We start from the raw sequence: 9,522 nt of genomic DNA, 5'->3' as shown, positions 1-9,522 counted from the left end.
CTCTTCATTTGTTTGGTCTGGTGGGTTTTTACTTTGCTCCTTCATCTGCTGTGTGTTTTCTGTCTTCTCATTTTGCTTAACTTACTGTGTTTGGGGTCTCCTTTTCGCAGGCTGCAGGTTCATAGTTCTGGTTGTTTTTGTGTCTGCCCCCAGTGGCTAAAGTTGGTTCAGTGGGTTATGTAGGCTTCCTGGTGGAGGGAACTAGTGCCTGTGTTCTGGTGGATGAGGCTGGATCTTGTCTTTCTGGTGGGCAGGTCCATGTCTGGTGGTGTTTTTTGGGGTGTTTGTGGCCTTATTATGACTTTAGGCAGCCTATCTGCTAATGGGTGGGGATGTGTTCCTGTCTTGCTAGTTGTTTGGCATAGGATGTCCAGCACTGGAGCTTGCTGGTCGTTTAGTGGAGCTAGGTTTTGGTGTTGAGATGGAGATCTCTGGGAGATTTTCGCTGGTTGAGGTTATGTGGAGCTGGAAGGTCTCTGGTGGGCCAGTGTTCTGAACTTGGGTCTCCCATCTCAGAGGCACAGATGTGATGCCTGGCCAGAGCACCAAGAGCTTGTCTTCCACACAGCTCAGAATAAAAGGGAGGAAAAGAAAGAATGAAGATAAAATAAAATACAGTAAAATAAAAAATTATTATTTAAAAATTTTTTTAAAATATAATAAAAATTAAAAAAGAAAGAAAAAAGGAAGAGAGCAACCAAATCAAAAGACAAATCCACCAATGATAACAAGCACTAAAAACTATACTAAAAAAAAAAAAAGGACGGAGAGAACCCTAGGATAAATGGGAAAAGCAAAGCTATACAGAGAAAAATCACACACAGAAGCCCACACATACACCCTCACAAAAAAGAAAAAGGGGAATATATATATATATATAGTTGCTCCCAAAGTCCTCCTCCTCAATTTGGGATGATTCGTTGTCTATTCAGGTATTCCACAGATGCAGGGTACATCAAGTTGATTGTGGAGATTTAATCCTCTGCTCCTGAGGCTGCTGGGAGGGATTTCCCTTTCTCTTCTTTGTTCGCACAGCTCCCAGGGTTCAGCTTTGGATTTGGCCCCGCCTCTGCGTGTAGGTCGCCGGAGGGCGTCTGTTCTTCGCTCAGACAGTACGGGGTTAAGGGAGCCGCTGATTCGGGGACTCTGGCTCACTTAGGCTGGGGGGAGGGAGGGGCACGGATGCGGGGCAAGCCTGCGGTGGCAGAGGCCGGCGTGCAACGCCGTGCGTTCTCCCAGGGAAGTTGTCCCTGGATCCCGGGACCCTGGCAGTGGCGGGCTGCACGGGCTCCCAGGAGGGGAGGTGTGGATGGTGACCTGTGCTCACAGCAACCCCAGTCCTCTCCCTGCGATCCAACCGAAACCGGAGCCTCAGTTCCCAGCCCCGGCCGCCCCGGGGGGTGAACAGACAAGCCTTTCGGGCTAGTGAGTGCCGGTTGGCACCGATTCTTTGTGCAGGAATCTCTCTGTTTTGCCCTCCGCACCCCTGTTGCTGCGCTCTCCTCCGCGGCCCCGAAGCTACCCCCCTCCGCCACCCACAGTCTCCCCCACCGAAGGGGCTTCTAGTGTGTGGAAACCTTTCCTCCTTCACAGCTCCCTCCCACTGGTGCAGGTCCCGTCCCTATTCTTTTGTCTCTGTTTTTTCTTTTTTCTTTTGCCCTACGCAGGTACGTGGGGACTTTCTTGCCTTTTGGGAGGTCTGAGGTCTTCTGCCAGCGTTCAGTAGGTGCTCTGTAGGAGTTGTTCCACGTGTAGATGTATTTCTGGTGTAACTGTGGGGAGGAAGGTGATATCCACGTCTTACTCTTCTGCCATCTTGAAGCTCGTTCTAAAGTTAGTCTGTTAATGGTAAAATTCTATTACAATAATCATCTTTCCATTTCTTAGTTCTGCCTCTTATGTGAGTGTTATTTGTGGGAACACTTTTAAATCCAGCACGAATATCCCCTTGAACCTGGTCACTATTCCTCCAATGTGCCTTGCATTTTTACTGTCCCCACATCTTGACTCATGCCTTTCCCCTTGCCCCTCCCCTCCCCCCCCACTTTATGGCAGGCACTCCTGATCTTACCCCCTCCCTCATCCATTACATCATCTCCATCCTAGGAGCCTCAGCCTCTCTGTGAAGCTTACCCAGTCCATAAATTTCTGGGTCCTCTGGACTCACAGAATTTACTATCCTTGTCTTTTTTAGCCATTGGTTCTCCTGCACTGCCTTGTGACATATTTTAATCATTATTTAGTTATATTCTTGCCAACTCTTTGTGAATTTGTCTTCATTTCCCTGATTAAATAAACTATACTCTCCTTAGGGATGGATCCTGTGCTGTGTATATTGCAATGGTTGAAGAAATACTTGCAAATGGAGAGTCAAAATGCCTAGCTGACTTAAAGGCTTGAAGTTGGACATGCATGGATTTAAACAACTGTGGGTGGGTTATTATCTTTATCTGTCACGTGGGGCTTATAATGGCATAGTGTTGTTATTATGTTAAATGTAGTAATTGCTATTCACCAACAGTTAACAGCACATAGCAAGGAATACATTCACAGCTGTATGTTTATTCAACAAATAGTAATTGAGCACTTGCTGGGTGCTTAAGACATGGCCAAAAAAAAAAGAAAAAAAAGAAAAAAACCAGTTATAGTCCTTGTTTTTGTGAAGTATACCTACTGGGTGGAAGAGGCAAAAAAGATGAGTGTTTGCTATTGTAATCTGTTGTAGGAACAAGATATTTCCTGGTCCTCTTGTCTTCTGTTATTATTCAAGTCGATGATGGCCACCTTCATTTTACATACTGTGGGGCATCCAGAGCTCTCCCAGGTACTCCTGCAGATCCCTCAGGTGACTTAAGGTCTTCTGCTCACCTCTCTCTCAATCTCTGCTCCCTCAGATTTCTGGCTGCCAGCTGAGGTCGAGACTCCTGTCTACACCGGGGTGTCCCAGGCAAGAACACAGCCTCTTCCCCTTCTTTTGCTCACTTTTACAAAGTGTTGGGGGAAGAGAGAGATGGACTAAAGCTAGTGCAGAACAAAAGCCAACCTCAAGCTGAAGTATGGCAGATTAAAGAAGGCCACAGTCTTTGACATTTTCCCATGGAGAGGTGGGGCCTCTGTCCCCTCCCACTGAATCCAAGTGGGCCTGTGACTGCTTTGACCAGTAGAATACAGTGAAAGTGATGCTGTGACAGATTCCAACGCAGACCTGCAGCTTCCACTTCCTGTCTGTTGGAGCTCTTGTGCTTGGAGCCTGAGCCGCCATGCAAGACATTGGACTGCCCTGTGGGAAACTCCACATGGAGAGATGTGAAACCCATGAGACGGAGAAACTCACAGTGGCTAGAGGAGAGGTTTACTTGAGCCCAGCCTCCCAACAGGTGGGTGAAGCCGTCTTGGACCCTCCAGACCAGACCAGTTGCCAGCTGAATCCCATCCAGGGACCCCATTCAATGCCTTTTTGGAGCAGAGGAATCAATAGACCTGCAGATTGTAAACATAATGAAATGTTCATTATGTTACCCTATGGGGTTTGGGTGCTTTGTTACCCAAAAATACACCATCAGAACATCAGATAATATTCCTTGTGGCCAGGTCTCACCCTCTGTGTCTAGACCCAATCCCAATTTTCTTCATCTCTGAGCCCCCAGACTCCCTGGTCTACCCTGTAAAAACAGAAAATTGAGTCTCTGTTTCAATTACTCCTGCTCCAGACTGTTCAGATACCAGGTGCCTATCTTTGTTTAAATACAAACTTCCATCGGGGGATCTCCTAAACCAATGTTGTCAACTTTGGGCCTACACTTCTAAAATATTTGAAATAATAGCTTATCTCTATCGTCCCACATCAAATTCTCTAAGAGGTACCCTCTCACCTCCACTAAAACAGAACTCGAGGGATGGCTTGGGTAGGTATTCCTCCAAGCCACGCAAATAAATACACAATCTGTATAACACCAATGTTCTTGCTATACAAACACAGCTTTAAGACACCCCCCCCCAGTACCACTGTCCATGCAGCTAGGTGCCTGCTCATAAGCCCCTTTTATGGAGTAATTTGGGATTGCTAATTCTCCCTCACTAAGTATAAGGTGAAGAGGACAATAAGGTATTTATATGCATCCTGTACAGAGCAAATACCAGGAGTGTTGATTTTAATTCTTCAGATTACATTATTCTAGTTATTAGGCTTTGATTAATTATGTATTCCTGAAGAGCCTGTGCTGTATACTGGTCACCTGCCTAAGGAGTGCACACAGGTGTGCAAACAACTGTCTAAATGGGAGGAGCCACAGCAGGTGAAGGAAGGATGCCTTGACCCACTCCTTCTGGTCTTGATGGGCAGGTTTTTAGCTGCCCCCATAGTCCATAAACCAATATTCAGTCTTGCACAGCATAGAGACGTAACCCCCAGAAAAGGGTTAGAGCTTTCTACTTCCAGAGCCTGTTGGGTGTACCAGGAAGGGCGTTCCCTCAGCTGTTTTCCTAAATGTAAGTTGAAGGAATACACAAAAAGAGAAGGACAAGTGGGAGTGTTTGACATGTTATGAGAGTGACTACAGCTGGACCAAGCCAGATCAAACAGTGGGGCAGAGAGGACCATAAAAGTCTCCAGGCAAGACACCACGGACATGAGTGAGACATGGCCTCAGGCCCAGGCCTGCCCGGGTCACCCTGTGTAATCTGCTCCATATTTCATCCTTGTCATGAAGGGAAGCCTTCTATTAAGTGCCTAACCATTGATTTGAAAGCTTGTGACCTCAAGGCAGCTCCCATTTAAGAAGTCCTGCCCAAGGGCCTATATAGTCTTCGAAAGCTCTATGTATCTTCTTTCCTGTCTTAGTACTGGCTTAACACTTAGTATCACAATTAAATAAAAAACAGAAAAAGAAAACACATCAGGGCAACTGACACAGGCCAGTAATCAAATAAATGCACTTCGTTTTGAACTAACTCAATTGCAAATAAAGTGAAACAAATAAGGGGTGAAATATATATCTTAATTTAAAATCTAAAAAAAAAACCTGTTTTCTAATGTCTTATTTGGCTTCCTATGGCTACATGAAAATACTTCCCCAAAAAGCACTCCTAATGCAGATAAGTGAAGCCAGTACACTCACTTACTTACCTCCTTCATTTGGTCATTAAACAAAAGCAAAGCAAAAAGTGCTATTGTTTATAACCTTTAAATATGCAACAGGATACTGTAGCTGGTAGAAATTACCTGAGGGTATGTGCACACTTGCAGAATGAAATGGAAAGTGAGGCCATGATCTCAATAATTCAAGTGGGCTGAATAGTTCCTCCTAGAGATCAGCAATTTCTTAAATCATCACACTACTGTAGCTGTCCTGGCTTCCAGGGCTTTGTAAATCCAGGATCATTGTGTGTGCGGTTGCAAGCTGCCTGGTATGCATGAGGCATTAAAAAATGCAAGGTTTGCTATGAATATTCTCGTTCTTCTGATTTTGTAATAACCAGGGCAGGCTAAACATTCACTGTATTAAGACCATGCATGTGCCCCCAGACCTAGTTCTTTTCCTAGTGTGGCTTTATAAATGCTGGTGATAAACCAAGTCTGATTTACGTGATGCATCTTATGTGGAAAAGGTCTGTGACTCTAGGTATCTGGTCAACCTTGAGAAATGACAGCACAGCTAGTATAATGACTTTTGAAGATAACCATTGCTAATTTGATGATTACCAGTTGCCATTAAATAAACTGTAATATTATTGTGTCTTATTTTCTAGGCGATTCTGATATCATTAGAAGCATGCCTGAACAGACTAGTGAAAAGTAAATCACGCAAAAATTTTCTTTAATAAAATCTGGCCAGGGCTTCCCTGGTGGCGCAGTGGTTGAGAGTCCACCTGCCGACCGGGTTCATGCCCCGGTCCGGGAAGATCCCACATGCCGCGGAGCGGCTGGGCCCGTGAGCCATGGCCGCTGAGCCTGTGCGTCCAGAGCCTGTGCTCCGCAACGGGAGAGGCCACAGCAGTGAGAGGCCCGCGTACCGCAAAAACAACAACAACAACAAAAAGAGCCCAGTCTCTTGACACAGGCTTGCTGGTCAGCCTCTCAGATGCTTGATAATAAAATGACTAAAAGAAACACAAGGCCTGGCGAAGGTAAGAGAGGCAGGTTTAGTAGTTATTGTTGTCCATTAATGTTCTTTCCCAAAGGCATTATTTTGCTCCACATTCTAGACTTTCTTCTTACAGATGTCAGAAACATATTTGCTACAATCATAAAAATGTCACTGGGATCAGAGTGACTCAGCGTCCTCCTTCCTTATGACTCCCAAGTTGTTATTAAGGCAATACTAATGTATAAAGGCCAGGCTCAGTGTGCTGCCTGGAGTTTTATTTTTCATCTTCCTCCCACCAACAAATCTATAGACCTACCATCATGTGTATCCATCTTCCCTGCTTTCCTACTACAGTGAACAAAACTGGTAAATTCCTCTGCTTGCGCTCTGGGTCCCATCTCCTACTCCCTTCTCAGATACCCTACTCCTCACTTAGTTTTCTCTCTCTCCTCTCTCTCTCTCCCGCTCAGATACTTTTATCCCTCCCCACCACGTTATTCATGTCAGTACACAAACCTGATCCATCTTTCAAAGGCACCTCTTTACCTCTTACTCAACTCTAGCTAAAACCTCTGCATCTTTTTCTCCTGTTTCCTGTGAAACAAGCTATAAGACTCACTGTCTGAATTGAATCACCTAGCCCCCTGCCATCTCTTCATCCTGGTCCCATCTGTCCCCCATTCTTACCACTCTACCCTCTTGCCAAGGACCGTGCCCCACCTCCACTGCCAAATTCAGTGGCACTTCTGTGTCATAGCCACCAGACCTCTTTGCAGCCTTAGGCACTGTTCCTTCCTCCTTTTCGATACACACCTCTCTCTCTCGATTTCTGATGCTGTGCTCTCCTGCTCTTTTCCCCACCACTCTGGGATCTTTCTTCATCACTTTTGCTGTCTCCGGCTCCTGCCCTACACAACAACCATATACTGCAGTGTCTTTGAATAGGACTTTAGCCCTGCTTCTCCATCTACGCTCCCTTCTTAGGTCTGATCGGTTAAGTTCACATTTGTAAATATCACCCGTTCTTTCTAGTCCAAAATTTTATCACTAGTTCAAACTTCTCCTCTGAACCCAGGGCTTATATAATCAATTTCCTGTTTAGTACCTCAATTTAAATATCTTATAGACATTCCAAACTTCTAAAACATCAATGACCAAAACAGCAGCCTGGTTTCCACCCTCCATAATCTGTTTCTCCCTGAGTTTTCTGCACCTCATTATATGACATCATTGTCCACTGATTGATCAAACAGGAAACTTAGGTGGCCACACTTCATTCCTCCTACCCTCCATATCCAACCAACCACCAAGCTCTATGTGTTACTTTCCTATTGCTTCTCTAAAAAATTACCACAAACTTGTGGCTTAAACAATACTCATTTATCATCTTACAGTTTTGAAGGCCACAAGTCTGACATGAGTCTCCCTGGGCCAAAACCAAGGTGTCAGCAGGGCCATGTCCTTTTTGGAGGCTCTAGGAGAGAGTCCATTTCCTTGCTAATTCAGGTTGTCAGCAAAATTGTCTTCCTCATAGTTGTTGGACTGAGAGCCCTTTTCCTTGTTGGCTACCAGCTAAGAGTCTTTCCCAGTTTCTAGAAACCGCCTACATATCTTGGCTCACAGCCCCCTTCCTCCTTCTTCAAAGCCAGCAATTGTGGGTAAAGTTCCTCTCATGTTTCAAATCTCTTCTTCCATTGCATCTCTCTAATTCAGCTGCAAAAGATTCTCTACTTTTAAGGGTCCATTAGAATGGACCCACTCATATCCTGGCAAGATCCAGGGTCTCCCCATCTCAGTGTCTGTACTCTTAATCACATCTGCAAAGTCCCTTTTTCCAAAGAAGGTAACATATTCACAGGTTCTGGCAATTAGGCATAGACATCTTCAGGAGGCCATTGTTCTGCCTACCACAGCCCATCTGTTCTGCACCCAACACATCTCAGATCAGTTCACACTTCTCTCTCCACTCCCACCACCCGCATCCTTCCACCATCCTCTGTTACTGGGCAGATCCAATGGCCTCCTCCTGTTCTTTCTGCTTCCACTCTTACTATTCCAATGCGGTTCCTACACAGCAGGCAAAATAATATTCTAAAACCTTAGGCACAAAATATTCTCCTATTTCCAGCTTAACCCTTCACTGTCTTCCCTTTATTGTTGAGACCAAAATTCAAATGCAAAAAGGTCTTTGTGATCTGACCCTGCCTCCCTCTCCAGCGTTCTTTTCCACCACTCAGCCCCTTGCTCACCAGACTGTGGTCCTTCCTGTTCTCAGAGGATTCTTTACCTTTTTCCAGCTTCTGAAACGCTTGGCTGCATCTCATCCTATAGGCAGCAGACCAAACATTGTCTCCTCAGATCTTCCTTCCCCAACCAACTTAACCTAAATCAGATATCCCTAATCTCACTCCATCCCAATTACAGGCACATTACTCTATTTATTTCCTAACATAACCACGATCACAATTTGTATTTATTTCATCTTTCCATTTATATATTAATATTAAGTGTTTATTGTCTCACTCCCCAAGTTGAACAAAATGAAGGGGCCCTATTCTATCTACGGCGCCATCCAGTCTCTGTGGTGAGTGGTGCAGTGTCTCACACCCAGCAGGCAAGCAATGATTGTTTGTCAACTGACTGAATGAAGGAACCAATGAATTAGGGCTATTCTCCGAAAGAAACCACAGTGAGTCACAACCACACACTCAGCAGGTGAGGAAAACCCTCACTAGGGGGTTTATGCATTCCGTTGTTTTATGAATGAAAGCAAGGGAAAATAAATCTGCTAATAACCAAGAATACTGCCCAGATCCTGGAAAGCAGAAAACCAAACCAAATGAACAGGAAAAAAAAATATTTCATCTGCCTCAAGAACTAAGAGCACCAGAATTCTTTGCTTTGAGGTAAGCAGAAGTGAGGTAGAGAACAGATGACATGACTCTGAGCTGGTATTTTAAACTCCTGAAGATCCAGGAGGAGTATTACCAAAGCGATAGATGGTCCTGATCACCAATGGACCCAAACAAACAGTTATTGCCATGAGCTCTTGAGTCCCCATGCTTAGTATTCAAGGGCATGTGGATGTAACTGTGTGAAGTCTTCTTTATTATTGGCTTTTACAGTTCTGTCTTGTCCTTCTGGAGACAATTTGTTCATTGCTTCAGAAAAAAAAAAATAAGAAAATATCTGCTTTACTCAGACAGTTAAGGTCTATATTGCTTGGGTATTTGGCTTCCATCACCACACACATCTTTTCTGAGACACCTCCACGGCTGAGAGTTTTCATCTAAAATCGTTTTCTATGTCTGTGCTCCTATCCTGGCAAACATTTCAGAAGGTGCTGCTTGATCTGTCTTGCTACACATCTAGAGAAGCTGTTCTCCACTGGGGTCATTTTACTCCCCAGGAGACATTGAGCATTGCCTGGAGAAAT

The 9,522-nt window shown here is 44.8% G+C and overlaps 1 non-coding gene across 1 annotated transcript; it reads left to right on the top strand.

Annotated features, from left to right (window-relative positions):
• The first annotated feature begins 5,439 nt into the window (after window positions 1-5,439).
• Window positions 5,440-5,570, top strand: LOC117312247 (small nucleolar RNA SNORA72). Its single transcript, XR_004526505.1, has one exon. It is a non-coding gene; the product is annotated as a small nucleolar RNA SNORA72 (small nucleolar RNA).
• Window positions 5,571-9,522: the final 3,952 nt, after the last annotated feature.

Source organism: Tursiops truncatus, chromosome 4, assembly GCF_011762595.2.
Source record: "Tursiops truncatus isolate mTurTru1 chromosome 4, mTurTru1.mat.Y, whole genome shotgun sequence".
Lineage (NCBI taxonomy): Eukaryota > Metazoa > Chordata > Mammalia > Artiodactyla > Delphinidae > Tursiops > Tursiops truncatus.
The sequence above is the reverse complement of the archived record's forward strand: the minus strand, read 5'-3'. Positions and strand labels throughout refer to the sequence as shown.